General features: G+C 60.1%; 1 non-coding gene and 1 pseudogene across 1 annotated transcript; both read right to left on the bottom strand.

The window, feature by feature from the left end:
- Positions 1-414: 414 nt before the first annotated feature.
- On the bottom strand, positions 415-5,048 carry LOC136685985 (28S ribosomal RNA; annotated as a pseudogene).
- A 416-nt stretch (positions 5,049-5,464) lies between these two features.
- LOC136686007 (5.8S ribosomal RNA) lies at positions 5,465-5,618 on the bottom strand. Its single transcript, XR_010800258.1, has one exon. It is a non-coding gene; the product is annotated as a 5.8S ribosomal RNA (ribosomal RNA).
- Positions 5,619-17,720: the final 12,102 nt, after the last annotated feature.

Here is a 17,720-nt window from a genome sequence, read left to right on the forward strand (position 1 = left end):
CCATTCAAGGGAGCGACCTGCCTCCCTATGCCCGCCACCGGCTCCTTCTAACCGGTGTACTGGCTCTCGGGGCCCGCGCCCCAGAGAACCAGAGTTTCGGAAATTGCACTAAGTCCAGACATCCAGGACCATTCAAGGGAGCGACCTGCCTCCCTATGCCCGCCACCGGCTCCTTCTAACCGGTGTACGGACTCTCGGGGCCCGCGCCCCAGAGAACCAGAGTTTCGGAAATTGCACTAAGTCCGATTTTCGCCCACTACGAGACCTAAAACCGTCATCCAGGATTTCACAGGGGAGTACCCACCTCCCCTATGCCCGCCACCGGCTCCCTCTAACCGGTGTACGGAGTCTCCGGGGCCCGCGCCCCAGAGAACCAGACCTGGACCGGGGGTTTGCTTTCGCCTTCCCCCCCCGACAAATGTTTGAGTGGACGGGATGACTTTCAATGGATCGCGGTATATGCACCCGCTCTGCCACTTATGACACCCGCACTCAGAATCAGGTCGTTTACGAGTCATTTCGCACCCCGGATCAAGGAACATGCGCTTAGGGACGGAAGGGCGGACCGAGGCGTTCGTTAGCCCCGGCCCTGGTTCCAGTCTCGTGCGGCTCTGGTCACCGGCGGCGGAGCGGAGTTTCCCCCGCCGCGCGCCGCGGCTATCCCGGACCAACCGTATCGAACCTCGGGCACGGACGTATCGCTCCTTCTAGGCGGGATTCCGACTTAGAGGCGTTCAGTCGTAAGCCCTCGGATGGTAGCCTTGCACCATTGGCTCCACAGCCAAGCGCGAATACCAAGTATCCGAACCCGCGGTTCCTCTCGTACTGAGCGGGGTTTCTATCGGAGCAACGCCACATCAGTAGGGTAAAACTAACCTGTCTCACGACGGTCTAAACCCAGCTCACGTTCCCTGTTAGTGGGTGAACAATCCAACGCTTTGCGAATTCTGCTTCGCAATGATAGGAAGAGCCGACATCGAAGGATCAAACAGCGGCGTCGCTATGAACGCTTGGCCGCCACAAGCCAGTTATCCCTGTGGTAACTTTTCTGACACCTCCCGCTTAAAACCCGTAAAGCAGACGGAAGGATCGTTAGGCCCCGCTTTCGCGGTCCGTATTCATACTGAAAATCAGGATCAAGCGGGCTTTTGCCCTTATGCTCTACGGGAGGTTTCCGTCCGTCCCTGAGCCCGCCTTAGGACACCTGCGTTACTCTTTGACAGGTGTACCGCCCCAGTCAAACTCCCCACCTGTCACTGTCCCCGGAGGAACTCGCCCCAGGGAGAGGAAGGGCCAGCCCCGCGCGAGCTTGCCTCCGACCCCCCACCCGAGGGGAAGGAGGACTCAGCGCCGAGCGACCCCTCCACCCGGGGCTTAGCACCTTTGAACAAGGAACCCCCAGCAAGGCAAAGGTTCCCACCGACACCCTCACCGGGTTAGTGAGGTAACGTGTAAGAGTAGTGGTATTTCACGGACGGCCCGCTCCGGTGCTGGCGAGCGGCGGGCCTCCCACTTATTCTACACCCCTTAAGTCGCCTCACAGTGACAGACTAGAGTCAAGCTCAACAGGGTCTTCTTTCCCCGCTGATTCCGCCAAGCCCGTTCCCTTGGCTGTGGTTTCGCTAGATAGTAGGTAGGGACAGTGGGAATCTCGTTCATCCATTCATGCAGGTCACCAATTAAATGACGAGGCATTTCGCTACCTTAAGAGAGTCATAGTTACTCCCGCCGTTAACCCGCGCTTCGATGAATTTCTTCACTTTGACATTCAGAGCACTGGGCAGAATTCACATCGTGTCAACACCCGGTCCAAGAGCCTTCACGATGCTGTGTTTTAATTAAACAGTCGGATTCCCCTTGTCCGCAGCAGTTCTAATTCGGCTGTTAGGTGCCGGCCGAGAGACCCGGCCCCGGAGGTCTCCCCCCGAGGCGAGACTCATAAGCCCGAGAGATCCACGGAGCCTAGGCTCGGCGCGCGAGGCTCCAGGGACACCGCCCCGACCCACCGAAGCCCCACCACCGGCGGTGGCCCGCTACGAGTCCACACACGCACGAGAGACCGCAACCCCCCCACGCGGACCTACGTTCCATTGCGTCCCTCCGCGTCCCATCGGGGGAGAGCGAAGGGCCGGACGCTCGAGCTTAGCCGGGGGCGGCCCACCCGGCGACGGGCGTCGGGAGCCCGGCCCGGCTTAGGTAGGGAGAGGGAGGCCGAAGGCGGTCATCCGACGGAGGTTAGTCCCGAAGGACGCTCCCCCGCCGGCATCCCACCGACGACCGGCTCCCCTACCGTCGACCTGACCGAGGCCCCCTAAGCGCCACCGCCGAGGGGGGGACACGCACCGGGGCTTAAGGTCTCGCTCGCCGCGACCCACTCTCATCGACCCCGACAGACAGACGGAGCCTTGTTCACGGGGGTTTGGATATACTGGGGGGACAATCTCTCGCCGTGCGCTTCCTCGCGCGCAGGACCCAGTGGGGGGGGGCCCGAAGGTGGACCGGGAACAGCTCCCCGTCGCACGGGCAGCACCGGGCTTTCGGACCCCGCATCAGCAGACACGGGCCCGACCGAGCTCAGCCATTAGAGCCAATCCTTATCCCGAAGTTACGGATCCGTCTTGCCGACTTCCCTTACCTACATTGTTCCAACACGCCAGAGGCTGTTCACCTTGGAGACCTGATGCGGATATGGGTACGGCCTGGGGGGAAATTCACTATACCTCCCCCGGATTTTCAAGGGCCGATGGGAAACGTCCCGGCCGTCGCATAGCGCATGCGACGCCTTTCAGAGCGTTGAGCCCCTATCTCGGGGTCGAACCCATTCCAGGGCGCTCCAGCTCTTTAGCAAGGAGAGAGAATCCTCCCCGGGGTCCCCACCGGCGTCTCCGGGTTCGTTTGCGTTACCGCCACGGGAGCGCCTCTCGGCGGCTCGATCTCCACCAATCCCAGGTACGGGGATATTGGCCCGATCCCCTTTCGGTCAGCGCGAGGCAGACGAGACCATCGCCCCAGCATTTTCCGAACGGCGCTCGCCTATCCCTTAGGACCGACTAACCCACGGCCAAGCGCTGTCGGCGTGGAACCCTTCTCCACTTCGGCCTTCAAAGTTCTCATCTGAATATTTGCTACTACCACCAAGATCTGCACCCGCGGCGGCTCGACCCAGGCTCGCGCCAAAGGCTTCTGCGCCACCGCGGCGCCCCTCCTACTCGTCGCGGCATACGGTCCCATGAGTCTCGGTTCTCTCTCTCATTCTCGCTGGCTTTTGGGGGGGGTGGGAGACAAGTACCGCCAGCGACGGCCGGGTATGGGCCCGACGCTCCAGCGCCATCCATTTTCAGGGCCAGTTGATTCGGCAGGTGAGTTGTTACACACTCCTTAGCGGATGCCGACTTCCATGGCCACCGCCCCGCTGTCTATATCAACCGACACCTTTCTTGGGGTCTGATGAGCGTCTGCGTCGGGCGCCTTAACCCGCGCGTTCGGTTCATCCCGCAGCACCAGTTCTGCTTACCAAAAGTGGCCCACTCGGCACCGTCAATTCCATGCCCGGCTCCAAGCCTGCGAGCCGGGCCTCTTACCCATTTAAAGTTTGAGAGTAGGGCGAGGCCCGTTTCGGCCCCGCGGCCTCCAGTCATTTCTTTACCGGATAAAACTTGAAGTTTCGGCGCCGGCTATCCTGAGGGAAACTTCGGAGGGAACCAGCTACTAGATGGTTCGATTAGTCTTTCGCCCCTATACCCAGGTCGGACGACCGATTTGCACGTCAGGACCGCTGCGGGCCTCCACTCAGGGTTTCCCCTGGCTTCGCCCTGCCCAGGCATAGTTCACCATCTTTCGGGTACCACCGCGTATGCTCTGGCTCCGCTCTCCGCACGTGGGAAGAGCAGGCCGGTGGTGCGCCGCCCGCCCCCTCGGAGGGTTAGGACGGATCCCACCTCAGCCGACGCGCGCCGGCCTTCACCTTCGTTGCGCCTCCGGGGGTTCTGGTCCCTTCGACTCGCATACGCGTTAGACTCCTTGGTCCGTGTTTCAAGACGGGTCGTTCGGGGTCCGAACTTAGCCGCTGACCTTAGGCGTTCGGGTGCTGTGGGCCTGGATCGCCCCCCGCATCGCCGTAGCGGGCCTAGCCCGGGGCTGAGGACAGCCCAGCCGGCCCGCTTCGACCGAACGATCGGGGGGGGCCCCCATCCCCATCCCGGAGGAGGGGAGAACGCGGAAAGGACATTGCTCCACGGCCCCGGCGTTATCGGCGAAGTCGGAGCGAGGGGCTGTAGCGGAACGCCCGTGTCCGGGGGCCGCGTGGGGCTCCCTTCTCCGGACGGACCTACCTTCACCCTCGGGCCCTTCCAAGCCTAACCGGAGCCGGTCGCGACTCACCACCACGCGGGGAAAGTACACCGGGCGGGGCCGGACCTCCGTACGCCCGACAGGCCCGAAGTCCAGAGGCGAAGCGCAGAGCCGAAGCGGGGAGCGGTGGAGTCGGCACCCCACCCCTCTCGCCCGGATACGCTCGCACCCCCGACCGCGGAACCCGACGAGCGCGGGGCCGTCCGCCCGGCTGAATCCCCCGGGGCAGTCTTCTCGGTCCCCGTACGTTTACCTCTCAACGGTTTCACGCTCTGTTGAACTCTCTCTTCAAAGTCCTGTTTCAACTTTCCCTCACGGTACTCGGTTCGCTATCGGTCTCGTGCCGGTATTTAGCCTTAGATGGAGTTTACCACCCGCTTTGGGCTGCATTCCCAAGCAACCCGACTCCGAGAAGCCCGACCTACCCGGGCGGGAACGCGGGACTCGCTACCGGGCTTTCACCGTCTATGGGAAGAAGCCACGTTCGCGAGGACTTGGTCCCGCGTCCGCACCGAGACGGATCTTACGGACTTCCGTACGCTACATTTCCCGGCCAACCCCGGTCAGGGGAAAGTGGGATTCAGCGCTGGGCTCTTCCCTGTTCGCTCGCCGCTACTAAGGGAATCCTTGTTAGTTTCTTTTCCTCCGCTTACTGATATGCTTAAGTTCAGCTGGTCGTCTCGTCTGATCTGAGGCCGCACACAGAGGTTTCTTATGCGGGGGCGAGGGCGGAGGCGGAGGGCCGAAGGCTAGGGGCGAGGGGCGAGAGCCCGGCACGAGACCGAACTCCGCGACACCTTCCCCCCCACCCCGGCCGCTCGCCCGCCCGCTCACTCGCCCGCTCGCTGGGTTTAATCGGCACTCGCCACCCCCGCGTCCGACTGCGCGGAGCCCCGCTCGGGACTCGGGGAGAGACCGTAACGGACGTGGACCCGGACCTACTCGGCTCTCCCTCCGTTCCCTGTACGGAGCTCTCTCGCAACACGGGCCGCGTGGACTGGCTCGGAACCGAGTCTTCGTTTGGGAAGACGAAGGGCCGTTTTCAGGCCCTGCGAGCTTCCAGCCGCGGTCTCTCTCTCTCAGCGGGGGCGCGGAGACCGATCGATGGGTAAAGCGACCCTCAGACAGGCGTGGCCGCGGGATGGACCCCCGCGGCCGCAATATGCGTTCGAAATTTCGATGATCTGTGTCCTGCAATTCACATTAGTTAACGCAGATGGCTGCGTTCTTCATCGAAGCACGAGCCGAGTGATCCACCGCTAAGAGTCGTATTCGGGTTTGTGCCCGGCCCGTTACAGGCCGGGCGAAGGAAGCCATTCGAACAAGAGACAATTTTTGCCAATATATTTCAAGCCGGGTGCCTTCCACCCCCGTGCAGGGGGGGAAAGGTCATTGAACCTGGGCGTCACCACCGGACCGAGGAGTTACGGCCCGGGGGACGATCGCCCGAGTAGGTGCCCGAGACTTACGTGGTTTAGGAGACCGGGGTCTAGGCACCCGCCGTTCCCGGCGAGGCCCAGGGGTTTGGTTCGCTGCGTTACGGGTCCCGGTCTAAGGCATTCAGGCGTGCGCTCAAAGCCAAGCTCTCCACCCCGGAGGGTATGAGCGAGGCCCGGTGGTACGCTCCCAAGTCCCCGCTTAGGGGAAGGCGCTGGGTAGATCCCACCTAGTCAGGACCGGCGGGCACCGGCCGTCTCCTTTCGGGTGTTTATAAACGCATCCGGGGTTCGTGAGGCCCCTTCAACTCGCGCACCGGCCTTAGACTATTATACGGTCCGTCTCTGCGAAGCCAACATCGGGGGTATTTTGCATGCGCTCTTAAGCTCCGCTCTAACCCCGTGAGGGGAAAGAGTTTCGCCCGGCGGTACGCTCCCGTCCACCACCGCCCCCTGTGCCGGGGGGATGGGTTCAGGGAGATCCCACCGAGGCCGGCGAGCACCGGCCAACGCCCTGGGGGTGAGTAAGCCCCTTTGACTCGCGCACGCACAATCAAGCCTTCAACGATCAATGGTTTTTTGGGTTTAACTACCCGGCGGGCGGCTCCGGCGCCACTCTTCCCCCCGCGAACGGGAGGGGCGGACCGGGGTACCTATGCACCTAAGGCGGTCCTCGCATAACCCCGAGTTCCGAAGCCGGCTCGCTACGTCCACCCACCCGGAGGGGGGAGAGACTCACGTCGGCCGACGACGAAAGGTACGAGGCTTCTGCGGTCCATACCTTGAAGGTACCCGCCGGGGGGGAGGTTCGGCCTCTCGAGTCCGACTCGACAACCGGCACGGACGGCGGGCGCCGACCGCGGCCAGGTCACCGTTATTGATCCTTCCGCAGGTTCCCCTACGAAAACCTTGTTACGACTTTTACTCCCTCTAGATGTCCGGGTTCGATCGACTTCCCATCGCCCGGAGGCGACCCCCGTTCGAGGGCCGCCCCGGGGACGGTCCGAGGACCTCACCGAGGCATCCGATCGGTAGTAGCGACGGGCGGTGTGTACAAAGGGCAGGGACTTAATCGACGCGGGCTGGTGACCCGTGCCTACTTGGAATTCCTCGTTCGAGGGGAATAGTTGCAATCCCCTGTCCCCAGCGGGGAATGGCGTTCATAGGATTGCCCGCACCTCTCGGCGTAGGGTAACTTACATGTTGAACCAGCCATTGTAGCTCACGTGCGACCCCGGACTTCTAAGGGCATCACAGACCTGTTATTGCTCCATTTCTCAAGTGGCTTCTGTGCCACAAATCGCTCTAAGAAGTTTAGCCACCGACCGCTGATTCCCACCGGGCGAACCCCAACCTTCAGGCCCGCGGTAAGCGGGAGGGCACCGGGGAGGGGAGAGGGAAGGCGAAGGCGAAGGCGAAGGACGGACAACCCACACCCGGAGAGCGGAACGAGGTGCGGACGGCATCGGGGAGGGAACCGAACGCGAAGGGGAGAGGCCGGAGCCACCCACTCGACGCAGAACTGAACCCCCGTCAACCGCATCACCTCCCCGAACCGATCCGGGGTAGAACCGGACCCCCGCCGAAACCCCCAACACCCCCACCCCGATGGGGACCCCCCGCGAACGGGGACCTTCGGGGATAGAGTCCGACCCAGGAGAGGGGCCGTGTAACTACTTAAAGGATGGGATCTCGTTCGTTACCGGAATTGACCAGACGAATCGCTCCACGAACTACCAACGGCCATGCACCACCACCCACAGAATCGAGAAAGAGCCGTCAATCTGTCAATCCTTACCGTGTCCGGGCCGGGTTAGGTTCCCCGCGTTGAGTCAAATTAAGCCGCAAGCTCCACTCCTGGTGGTGCCCTTCCGTCAATTCCTTTAAGTTTCAGCTTTGCAACCGTACTCCCCCCAGAGCCCAAAGACTCGTGGTTTCCCGGACGCTGCCCGGCGGGTCATAGTCGTTAACCCAACGCCGCCGGATCGCGGGTCGGCATAGTTTACGGTCGGAACTACGACGGTACCTGATCGTCTTCGATCCTCCGACTTTCGTTCTTGATTAATGAAAACATTCTTGGCAAATGCCTTCGCTTTTGTCCGTCCCGCACCGGTCTACGAATTTCACCTCTCTCGGTGCGGTACGAATGCCCCCGGCCGTCCCTCTTAATCATGACCTTTGGTCCGTCAAACCCACGAAATAGGACCAAGAGAGCGGTCGGATACCCCCCCGGCTCGGGGAACCGTGCGGCGGCCAGAAAACGGCCCCGCCCGGCCGCCTCGCCGAAGAGCTCCGACTCGCCCCCCATGGGAAGGCCTTATTCCATTATTCCTAGCTCAGTCCATTCAAGGCACGCTTCGGCCTGCTTTGAGCACTCTGTTTTGTTCAAAGTAAACGCACCGGACCCTTCCGCCCCCCACGTATTCAACCGCGGCGGACGACCCAGCTAAGGGCCTCTCCGCGGAGGAAGGGAGCAGAGGACACCGGATGAGTAGGGACAAGGTCCCGCGACCTCCACCCAGAGACCCGCGGGGGGTCCCCAACCCCCCCGGAGAGGGGCAGCTTCCCACCGCGAAGTCCGGACGGGCAGAGGCCCGGCAGCCGGGACCCGTCCCCGGATCCAACTACGAGCTTTTTAACTGCAGCAACGTTAACATACGCTATTGGAGCTGGAATTACCGCGGCTGCTGGCACCAGACTTGCCCTCCAATGGGTCCTCACCCACGGACGTAGATTGAGTTCATTTCGGTCCCGAAACCTTCAAACGGGGCCTCGCACCGATATTTTTCGTCACTACCTCCCCGTGTCGGGAATGGGTAATTTGCGCGCCTGCTGCCTTCCTTGGATGTGGTAGCCGTTTCTCAGGCTCCCTCTCCGGAATCGAACCCAGATTCCCCGTTACCCGTGGTCACCACACGTAGTCCCGTAGACTACCGTCGAAAGTTGATAGGGCAGACACTCGAATGAGACGTCGCCGCCCCGAAGGGCTCTGCGATCGGCCAAAGGTTATCTAGAGTCACCAAAGCGGACCCGACCGGAGTCGGGAGGGGGTTTTTTGGTTCTGATAAATGCACGTATCCGTGGGGGGCGCCGAGGGGGGAAGGTGAACCAGTCACCGACCACCTCGAAACGGCACCCCCACTTCCAACGCTTCGTTTGCATGTATTAGCTCTGGAATTACCACAGTTATACCAAGTAACGTGTGGAGCGATCAAAGGAACCATAACTGATTTAATGAGCCATTCGCAGTTTCACTGTACCAACGCCCGTGTGTACTTAGACTTGCATGGCTTAATCTTTGAGACAAGCATATGATACTGGCAGGATCAACCAGGCCGATCCCTCTGGTACTCAAACCCGGCTTGGGGAAAGAGAGAGAGTCGGTGGTGCGTGGAACTCGACCCCCCGAAGGAGGAAGAGACGCGCACCGCGGAAAGGCTTTTCGAACGAGACCCCCCGGAGGTGGGTCTGCAATCGGGGGTTTGACTACTTGGAAAATGTACGATTCAAGGCCCGGACGGTGCAGGCTAGGGGCCGGTTCCTTCCCTCAATAGGATCCCGACCCTAAGGCACCACCGACTCGGACCTTTTAACGGACCCAAACTGCGGTGGAAATTAGACCGACGGATAGGCTAAGTCTCCCTCGGAACGATTCTGGGACAAGCGGACCCCCTGTTACGGGGGGTCCACGAGCCATGGAGGCTGGAGCACGTGGCGGGGAGGATCGTTCTAAAAGCCGGTATTATTTCGGATTAGAAGCCTGCCCCTGGTGCTCCGGGTATGCCGCATTTCGAACGGGCGTAAAGGACGTCCGTTTAAGGGAAGAGAATGGAAGAGAATTTCCTGGCCCCCTCAAAGCGCGAGGAGGTCGGCATAGGTTTTACGGTACGCCCCCCCCGGAGCCGTCTGATGTTCAGAAGACGAAGGGTTTTGCCCCCAATCTCGTAAGGTCGAGGGCTCACCACCGAACTTCCAGCCGCGGTCCTTGGTAGGACCGATACGCGGACAAGCCGCAAAATCCTGGCCCCCTCGCAGTGCGAGGAGGTCGGCAAAGGTTTTACGATTCGCCCCCCCGGAGCCTACGGTTAGTTTTCTCGATTTAAGAAGACGAAGGGGGTCGGGCCCGGGAACCGTAAACCGAGCGCCTCTTCCCCTGCGAACTTCCAGCCGCGGTCCGTTTAAAAAGACCGATCCGTGACACCTCTAATGCGCTCTTTGCCTCCGGCCGTTTCCAGCGCGGGGGCCCGGTGGTGCGCTCCCAAGTCCCCGCGGAGGGGAAAATCTGGGAGATCCCACATTAGACCAAGCGGAACGCCGGTCTTCGCCTCGGGGGTTTGTATGCCCCTTTCGACTCGCGCACGGGCAAGAGTTAGGTTAGGAACGGGGACAACTGCCGGCGGGCGGCCCGTCGCACCCACCCCGCAAGTGGGCAGGTGGTCGGTGGCCTGTGGACCCGCCGCTCGGATTCGTTTATAGTAGGAACCATAACGGGGTACAACCCTCATACGCTCGACCCCCTCACGCCCAGAGAAGTGTTCACCTCCCTGGGCATATATCGAACGAATCATCGGGATTGAAGGGGAGGCCACCCAAACCATCCCCTTAGCCCAGAGGGGTGCCAGTCCTCGGGCTTCGGTATTCGCATCACCGGGGTCTATGGAGGTCTCGACTTAGGTTTTGAAAACCTCCAGAGGGGGGGCCGGATTAACCACCACCCTAGCCCAGAGGGGTGCCAGTCCTCGGGCTTCGGTATTCGCATCACCGGGGTCTATGGAGGTCTCGACTTAGGTTTTGAAAACCTCCAGAGGTGGGGCCGGATTAACCACCACCCTAGCCCAGAGGGGTGCCAGTCCTCGGGCATGTCACTTCGCATCACCGGGGTTCTATGGAGGTCTCGACTTAGGTTTTAAAAACCTCCAGAGGGTGGGGGCATATCTTATCCCCACCCTAGCCCAGAGGGGTGCCAGTCCTCGGGCATGTCATTTCGCATCACCGGGGTCTACGGAGGTCTCGACTTAGGTTTTGAAAACCTCCAGAGGGTGGGGGCATATCTTATCCCCACCCTAGCCCAGAGGGGTGCCAGTCCTCGGGCTTCGGTATTCGCATCACCGGGGTCTACGGAGGTCTCGACTTAGGTTTTGAAAACCTCCAGAGGGTGGGGCCTGACTTACCACCAACCCTTAGCCCAGAGGTGTGCCACTCCTCGGGCATGGAATTCGCATCAACGGGGTCTACGGATGTCTCGACTTAGGTTTTGAACACATCCAGGGAAGCAGAGCGGACATTCCCATTATTTCAAGCCCATCGGGAAGCCACTCCTTTGGGCATAGCGTTTCGCATCGCTGTTACCCAAACTTACGTCTGATTTAATGCCTCCCTAATATCCCGACGGCACCAGGCTGAGAAACCATATGCCCACAGGATTTGAGGCGTTGGAACCTCGTTCGCATAGCCGACAACGATGAACCTCCCTCGGACTCGCTACGAGGCTTGAGGAGGGTCCTGATTTTCTTAAAATCTCAGGTGAGGGACTTAGAAAATTTTCACTTTAAAACCACAGACCTCCAGAGGAGAGACCGGGCTTATCACAACCTTAGCCCAGAGGGCGTCACTCCTCGGGCATGTCACTTCGCATCACCGGGGGTCCATGGATGTCTCGACTTAGGTTTTGAACACATCCAGAAGGGGGGGCCGGATTAACCACCACCCTTAGCCCAGAGGGGTGCCAGTCCTCGGGCTTTAAATTCGCTTCGCCGGGGTCTATGGAAGTCATTTTTTAGACCTCCAGAGGGGAGGCAACCCAAACCATCCCCTTAGCCCAGAGGTGTGCCACTCCTCGGGCTTGTGTATTCGCATCACCGGGGTCCATGGAAGTCATTTTAGACATCCAGAGGGGAGGCCACCCTAACCATCCCCTTAGCCCAGAGGGGTGCCAGTCCTCGGGCTTTAAATTCGCTTCGCCGGGGTCTATGGAAGTCATTTTTAGACCTCCAGAGGGGAGGCAACCCAAACCATCCCCTTAGCCCAGAGGTGTGCCAATCCTCGGGCTTGTGTATTCGCATCACCGGGGTCCATGGAAGTCATTTTAGACATCCAGAGGGGAGGCCACCCTAACCATCCCCTTAGCCCAGAGGGGTGCCAGTCCTCGGGCTTTAAATTCGCTTCGCCGGGGTCTATGGAAGTCATTTTTAGACCTCCAGAGGGGAGGCAACCCAAACCATCCCCTTAGCCCAGAGGTGTGCCACTCCTCGGGCTTGTGTATTCGCATCACCGGGGTCCATGGAAGTCATTTTAGACATCCAGAGAGTGGGGCCGGTCTTACCACCACCCTTAAGCCCAGAGGGCGTCACTCCTCGGGCATGAAATTCGGATTACCGGGGTCTATGGATGTCTCAACTTAGGTTTTGAACACATCCAGAGGGGAGGCCACCCAAACCATCCCCTTAGCCCGGAGGTGTGCACCTCCTCGGGCTTCAAATTCGAATCACCGGGGTCCATGGAAGTCATTTTAGACATCCAGAGAGTGGGGCCGGTCTTACCACCACTCTTAGCCCAGAGGGCGCCACTCCTCGGGCATGAAATTCGCATCACCGGGGTCCATGGAAGTCAGTTTAGACCTCCAGAGAGTGGGGCCGGTCTTACCACCACTCTTAAGCCCAGAGGGCGTCACTCCTCGGGCATGAAATTCGGATTACCGGGGTCTATGGATGTCTCAACTTAGGTTTTGAACACATCCAGAGGGGAGGCCACCCAAACCATCCCCTTAGCCCGGAGGTGTGCACCTCCTCGGGCTTGAAATTCGAATCACCGGGGTCCATGGAAGTCAGTTTAGACCTCCAGAGAGTGGGGCCGGTCTTACCACCACCCTTAAGCCCAGAGGGCGTCACTCCTCGGGCATGGAATTCGCATCAACGGGGTCTACGGATGTCTCGACTTAGGTTTTGAACACATCCAGGGAAGCAGAGCGGACATTCCCATTATTTCAAGCCCATCGGGAAGCCACTCCTTTGGGCATAGCGTTTCGCATCGCTGTTACCCAAACTTACGTCTGATTTAATGCCTCCCTAATATCCCGACGGCACCAGGCTGAGAAACCATATGCCCACAGGATTAGAGGCGTCTGAACCCCTTTCGCATAGCCGACAACGATGAACCTCCCTCGGACTCGCTACGAGGCTTGAGGAGGGTCCTGATTCTCTTAAAATCTCAGGTGAGGGACTTAGAAAATATTCACTTTAAAACCACAGACCTCCAGAGGAGAGACCGGGCTTATCACAACCTTAGCCCAGAAGGCACCACTCTTCGGGCATGTCACTTCGCATCACCGGGGTCCATGGAAGTCTCGACTTAGGTTTTGAACGCATCCAGAGGGTGGGAGCCGGACTTACCACCACCCTTAGCCCAGAGGGCGTCACTCCTCGGGCATAAAATTCGGATAACCGGGGTCCATGGAAGTCAATTTTGACCTCCAGAGAGGGGGGGGGCCTGGCTTACCACCACCCTAAGCCCAGAGGGCGTCACTCCTCGGGCATGAAATACGCTACACCGGGGTCCATGGAAGTCAGTTTAGACCTCCAGAGAGGGGGGGCCGGGCTTACCACCACCCTTAGCCCGGAGGGCACCACTCCTCGGGCTTGAAATTCGCATCACCGGGGTCCATGGAAGTCTCGACTTAGGTTTTGGAAACCTCCAGAGGGGGGGCTGCACTTACCACCACCCTAAGCCCAGAGGGCGTCACTCCTCGGGCATGAAATACGCTATACCGGGGTCCATGGAAGTCCTTTTAGACCTCCAGAGAGGGGGGGGCCGGGCTTACCACCACCCTTAGCCCAGAGGGCACCACTCCTCGGGCTTGAAATTCGCATCACCGGGGTCCATGGAAGTCTCGACTTAGGTTTTGGAAACCTCCAGAGGGGGGGCTGCACTTACCACCACCCTTAGCCCAGAGGTTCATCACTCCTCGGGCATGAAATTCGGATAACCGGGGTCCATGGAAGTCAGTTTAGACCTCCAGAGAGTGGGGCCGGGCTTACCACCACCCTAAGCCCAGAGGGCGTCACTCCTCGGGCATGAAATTCAGATAACCGGGGTCCATGGAAGTCAGTTTAGACCTCCAGAGAGTGGGGCCGGGCTTACCACCACCCTAAGCCCAGAGGGCGTCACTCCTCGGGCATGAAATTCGGATAACCGGGGTCCATGGAAGTCTCGACTTAGGTTTTGGAGACCTCCAGAGGGGGGGCCGGGCATACCACCACCCTTAGCCCAGAGGGCGTCACTCCTCGGGCATGAAATACGCTATACCGGGGTCCATGGAAGTCAGTTTTGACCTCCAGAGAGGGGGGGCCTGGCTTACCACCACCCTAGCCGAGAGGGCGTCACTCCTCGGGCATGAAATTCGCTTCACCGGGGTCCATGGAAGTCATTTTAGACCTCCAGAGAGGGGGGGCTGCACTTACCACCACCCTAGCCGAGAGGGCGTCACTCCTCGGGCATGAAATTCGGATCACCGGGGTCCATGGAAGTCAGTTTAGACCTCCAGAGAGTGGGGCCGGGCTTACCACCACCCTAAGCCCAGAGGGCGTCACTCCTCGGGCATGAAATTCGGATAACCGGGGTCCATGGAAGTCTCGACTTAGGTTTTGGAGACCTCCAGAGGGGGGGCCGGGCATACCACCACCCTTAGCCCAGAGGGCGTCACTCCTCGGGCATGAAATACGCTTAACCGGGGTCCATGGAAGTCAATCTAGACCTCCAGAGAGGGGGGGCCGGGCTTACCACCACCCTTAGCCCAGAGGGCATCACTCCTCGGGCATGAAATTCGCATCACCGGGGTCCATGGAAGTCAGTTTAGACCTCCAGAGGGGGGGCTGAGCATACCACCACCCTTAGCCCAGAGGTGTGCTCCTCATCGGGCATGAAATACGCTTCACCGGGGTCCATGGAAGTCATTCGAGACCTCCAGAGGGGGGGCCGGGCATACCACCACCCTTAGCCCAGAGGTGAGTCACTCCTCGGGCATCAAATTCGCATCACCGGGGTCCATGGAAGTCAGTTTAGACCTCCAGAGGGGGGGCTGAGCATACCACCACCCTTAGCCCAGAGGTGTGCTCCTCATCGGGCATGAAATACGCTTCACCGGGGTCCATGGAAGTCATTCGAGACCTCCAGAGGGGGGGCCGGGCATACCACCACCCTTAGCCCAGAGGTGAGTCACTCCTCGGGCATCAAATTCGCATCACCGGGGTCCATGGAAGTCAGTTTAGACCTCCAGAGGGGGGGCTGAGCATACCACCACCCTTAGCCCAGAGGTGTGCTCCTCATCGGGCATGAAATACGCTTCACCGGGGTCCATGGAAGTCATTCGAGACCTCCAGAGGGGGGGCCGGGCATACCACCACCCTTAGCCCAGAGGTGAGTCACTCCTCGGGCATCAAATTCGCATCACCGGGGTCCATGGAAGTCAGTTTAGACCTCCAGAGGGGGGGCTGAGCATACCACCACCCTTAGCCCAGAGGTGTGCTCCTCATCGGGCATGAAATACGCTTCACCGGGGTCCATGGAAGTCATTCGAGACCTCCAGAGGGGGGGCCGGGCATACCACCACCCTTAGCCCAGAGGTGAGTCACTCCTCGGGCATCAAATTCGCATCACCGGGGTCCATGGAAGTCAGTTTAGACCTCCAGAGGGGGGGCTGAGCATACCACCACCCTTAGCCCAGAGGTGTGCTCCTCATCGGGCATGAAATACGCTTCACCGGGGTCCATGGAAGTCATTCGAGACCTCCAGAGGGGGGGCTGGGCATACCACCACCCTTAGCCCAGAGGTGAGTCACTCCTCGGGCATCAAATTCGCATCACCGGGGTCCATGGAAGTCAGTTTAAACATCCAGAGGGGGGGGGCCGAGCATACCACCACCCTTAGCCCAGAGGTGTGCTCCTCATCGGGCATCAAATTCGCATCACCGGGGTCCATGGAAGTCATTCGAGACCTCCAGAGGGGGGGCCGAGTATACCACCACCCTTAGCCCAGAGGTGAGTCACTCCTCGGGCATCAAATTCGCATCACCGGGGTCCATGGAAGTCAGTTTAGACCTCCAGAGGGGGGGCCGAGCATACCACCACCCTTAGCCCAGAGGTGAGTCACTCCTCGGGCATCAAATTCGCATCACCGGGGTCCATGGAAGTCAGTTTAAACATCCAGAGGGGGGGGCCGAGCATACCACCACCCTTAGCCCAGAGGTGTGCTCCTCATCGGGCATCAAATTCGCATCACCGGGGTCCATGGAAGTCAGTTTAGACCTCCAGAAAGGGGGGCCGAACCTACCACCAACCTTAGCCCAGAGGGCGTCACTCCTCGGGCTTCAAACTCCCATCGCCGGGGTCCCATGGAAGTCTCGACTTAGGTTTTGAACCGTTCCGGGGTCACCTCCAGTGAGATAACGCGGAAATCTCACTATATTCATGCCCACAGGCGAACCAGAGCCTTGGGCTTGTCATAGTTACATACGGTGTACCCAAACTTTCGTCTTTTCTAAAGGAACCCTAATGTCCTGACGGCACCGCACTGGAAACCCCCATGCCCTCTGAATTTTTACCTCTCCGAGGTGCTCCGTTTTGGGCTTGCTACCTAGGGCGAAGAGGGTCAGAAATTTTTCTAAGTCCTACTTTAAAACGTCCCACTGGGAGAACACTAGGGTTAGCACTTTGCCAAAAAATCACGGCTGAATGCAATTTTCACGCCTCGCACCCTTTGTTCGTTTAGATTTAACAAAAAAATCAACCGACCCCCCTTTTTAACAACGCTTTGCCGAATTTAGCTCACTTTTCCCGGCCTGGAATATCTCACGCTTGCCCCCCACGGTACTTACCTCCGGGGAAGACACCCCCGTCGCTGCCAACGCCCATGCCCGGCCCAGGCTCACCCGACTCGGCCTCGCTCGCTCCATCGCCCGCTCCAAACCTCCGGGGAGAAGACCCCCATCGCCGCCAACGCCCATGCCCGGCCCAGGCTCACCCGACTCGGCCTCGCTCGCTACATCGCCCCGCTCCAAACCTCCGGGGCTGGACCTCCACCAACCCAGCGCACCTCTCGAACCTATCCGGCCCACACTTAAGCACTCCTCCTCGGACTAAACCATCCAGCCCGCGCCGCTGGAACGAGCGCCCACTGGAAGACCCGAGCCCCAAACCCGCGCGCTTTACGGTTCTCTATCTCCCCGGGCTCGGAGCACTTTTCTCGGCCATGGGACCTCCAGGGGGGGCCCTTCATGGCTCCGTCAATATTCCTTTAAGTCTCACTCCGCCCACTGGAAGACCCGAGCCCCAAACCCGCGCGCTTTACGGTTCTCTATCTCCCCGGGCTCGGGGCACTTTTCTCGGCCATGGGACCTCCAGGGGGGGCCCTTCATGGCTCCGTCAATATTCCTTTAAGTCTCACTCCGCCCACTGGAAGACCCGAGCCCCAAACCCGCGCGCTTTACGGTTCTCTATCTCCCCGGGCTCGGAGCACTTTTCTCGGCCATGGGACCTCCAGGGGGGGCCCTTCATGGCTCCGTCAATATTCCTTTAAGTCTCACTCCGCCCACTGGAAGACCCGAGCCCCAAACCCGCGCGCTTTACGGTTCTCTATCTCCCCGGGCTCGGGGCACTTTTCTCGGCCATGGGACCTCCAGGGGGGGCCCCTCATGGCTCCGTCATCATTCCTCTAAGTCTCATTCCGCCCACTGCGATACCCGAGGTCTTTAACCGCGGCGTTCACGGTTCTCTATCACCCCGGGCTCGGAGCACTTTTCTCGGCCATGGGACCTCCAGGGGAGGCCCCTCATGGCTCCGTCATCATTCCTCTAAGTCTCATTCCGCCCACTGCGATACCCGAGGTCTTAGACCGCGGCGTTCACGGTTCTCTATCACCCCGGGCTCGGAGCACTTTTCTCGG

The sequence above is a fragment of the Hoplias malabaricus genome, unplaced genomic scaffold (genome assembly GCF_029633855.1).
Source record: "Hoplias malabaricus isolate fHopMal1 unplaced genomic scaffold, fHopMal1.hap1 H_1, whole genome shotgun sequence".
Lineage (NCBI taxonomy): Eukaryota > Metazoa > Chordata > Actinopteri > Characiformes > Erythrinidae > Hoplias > Hoplias malabaricus.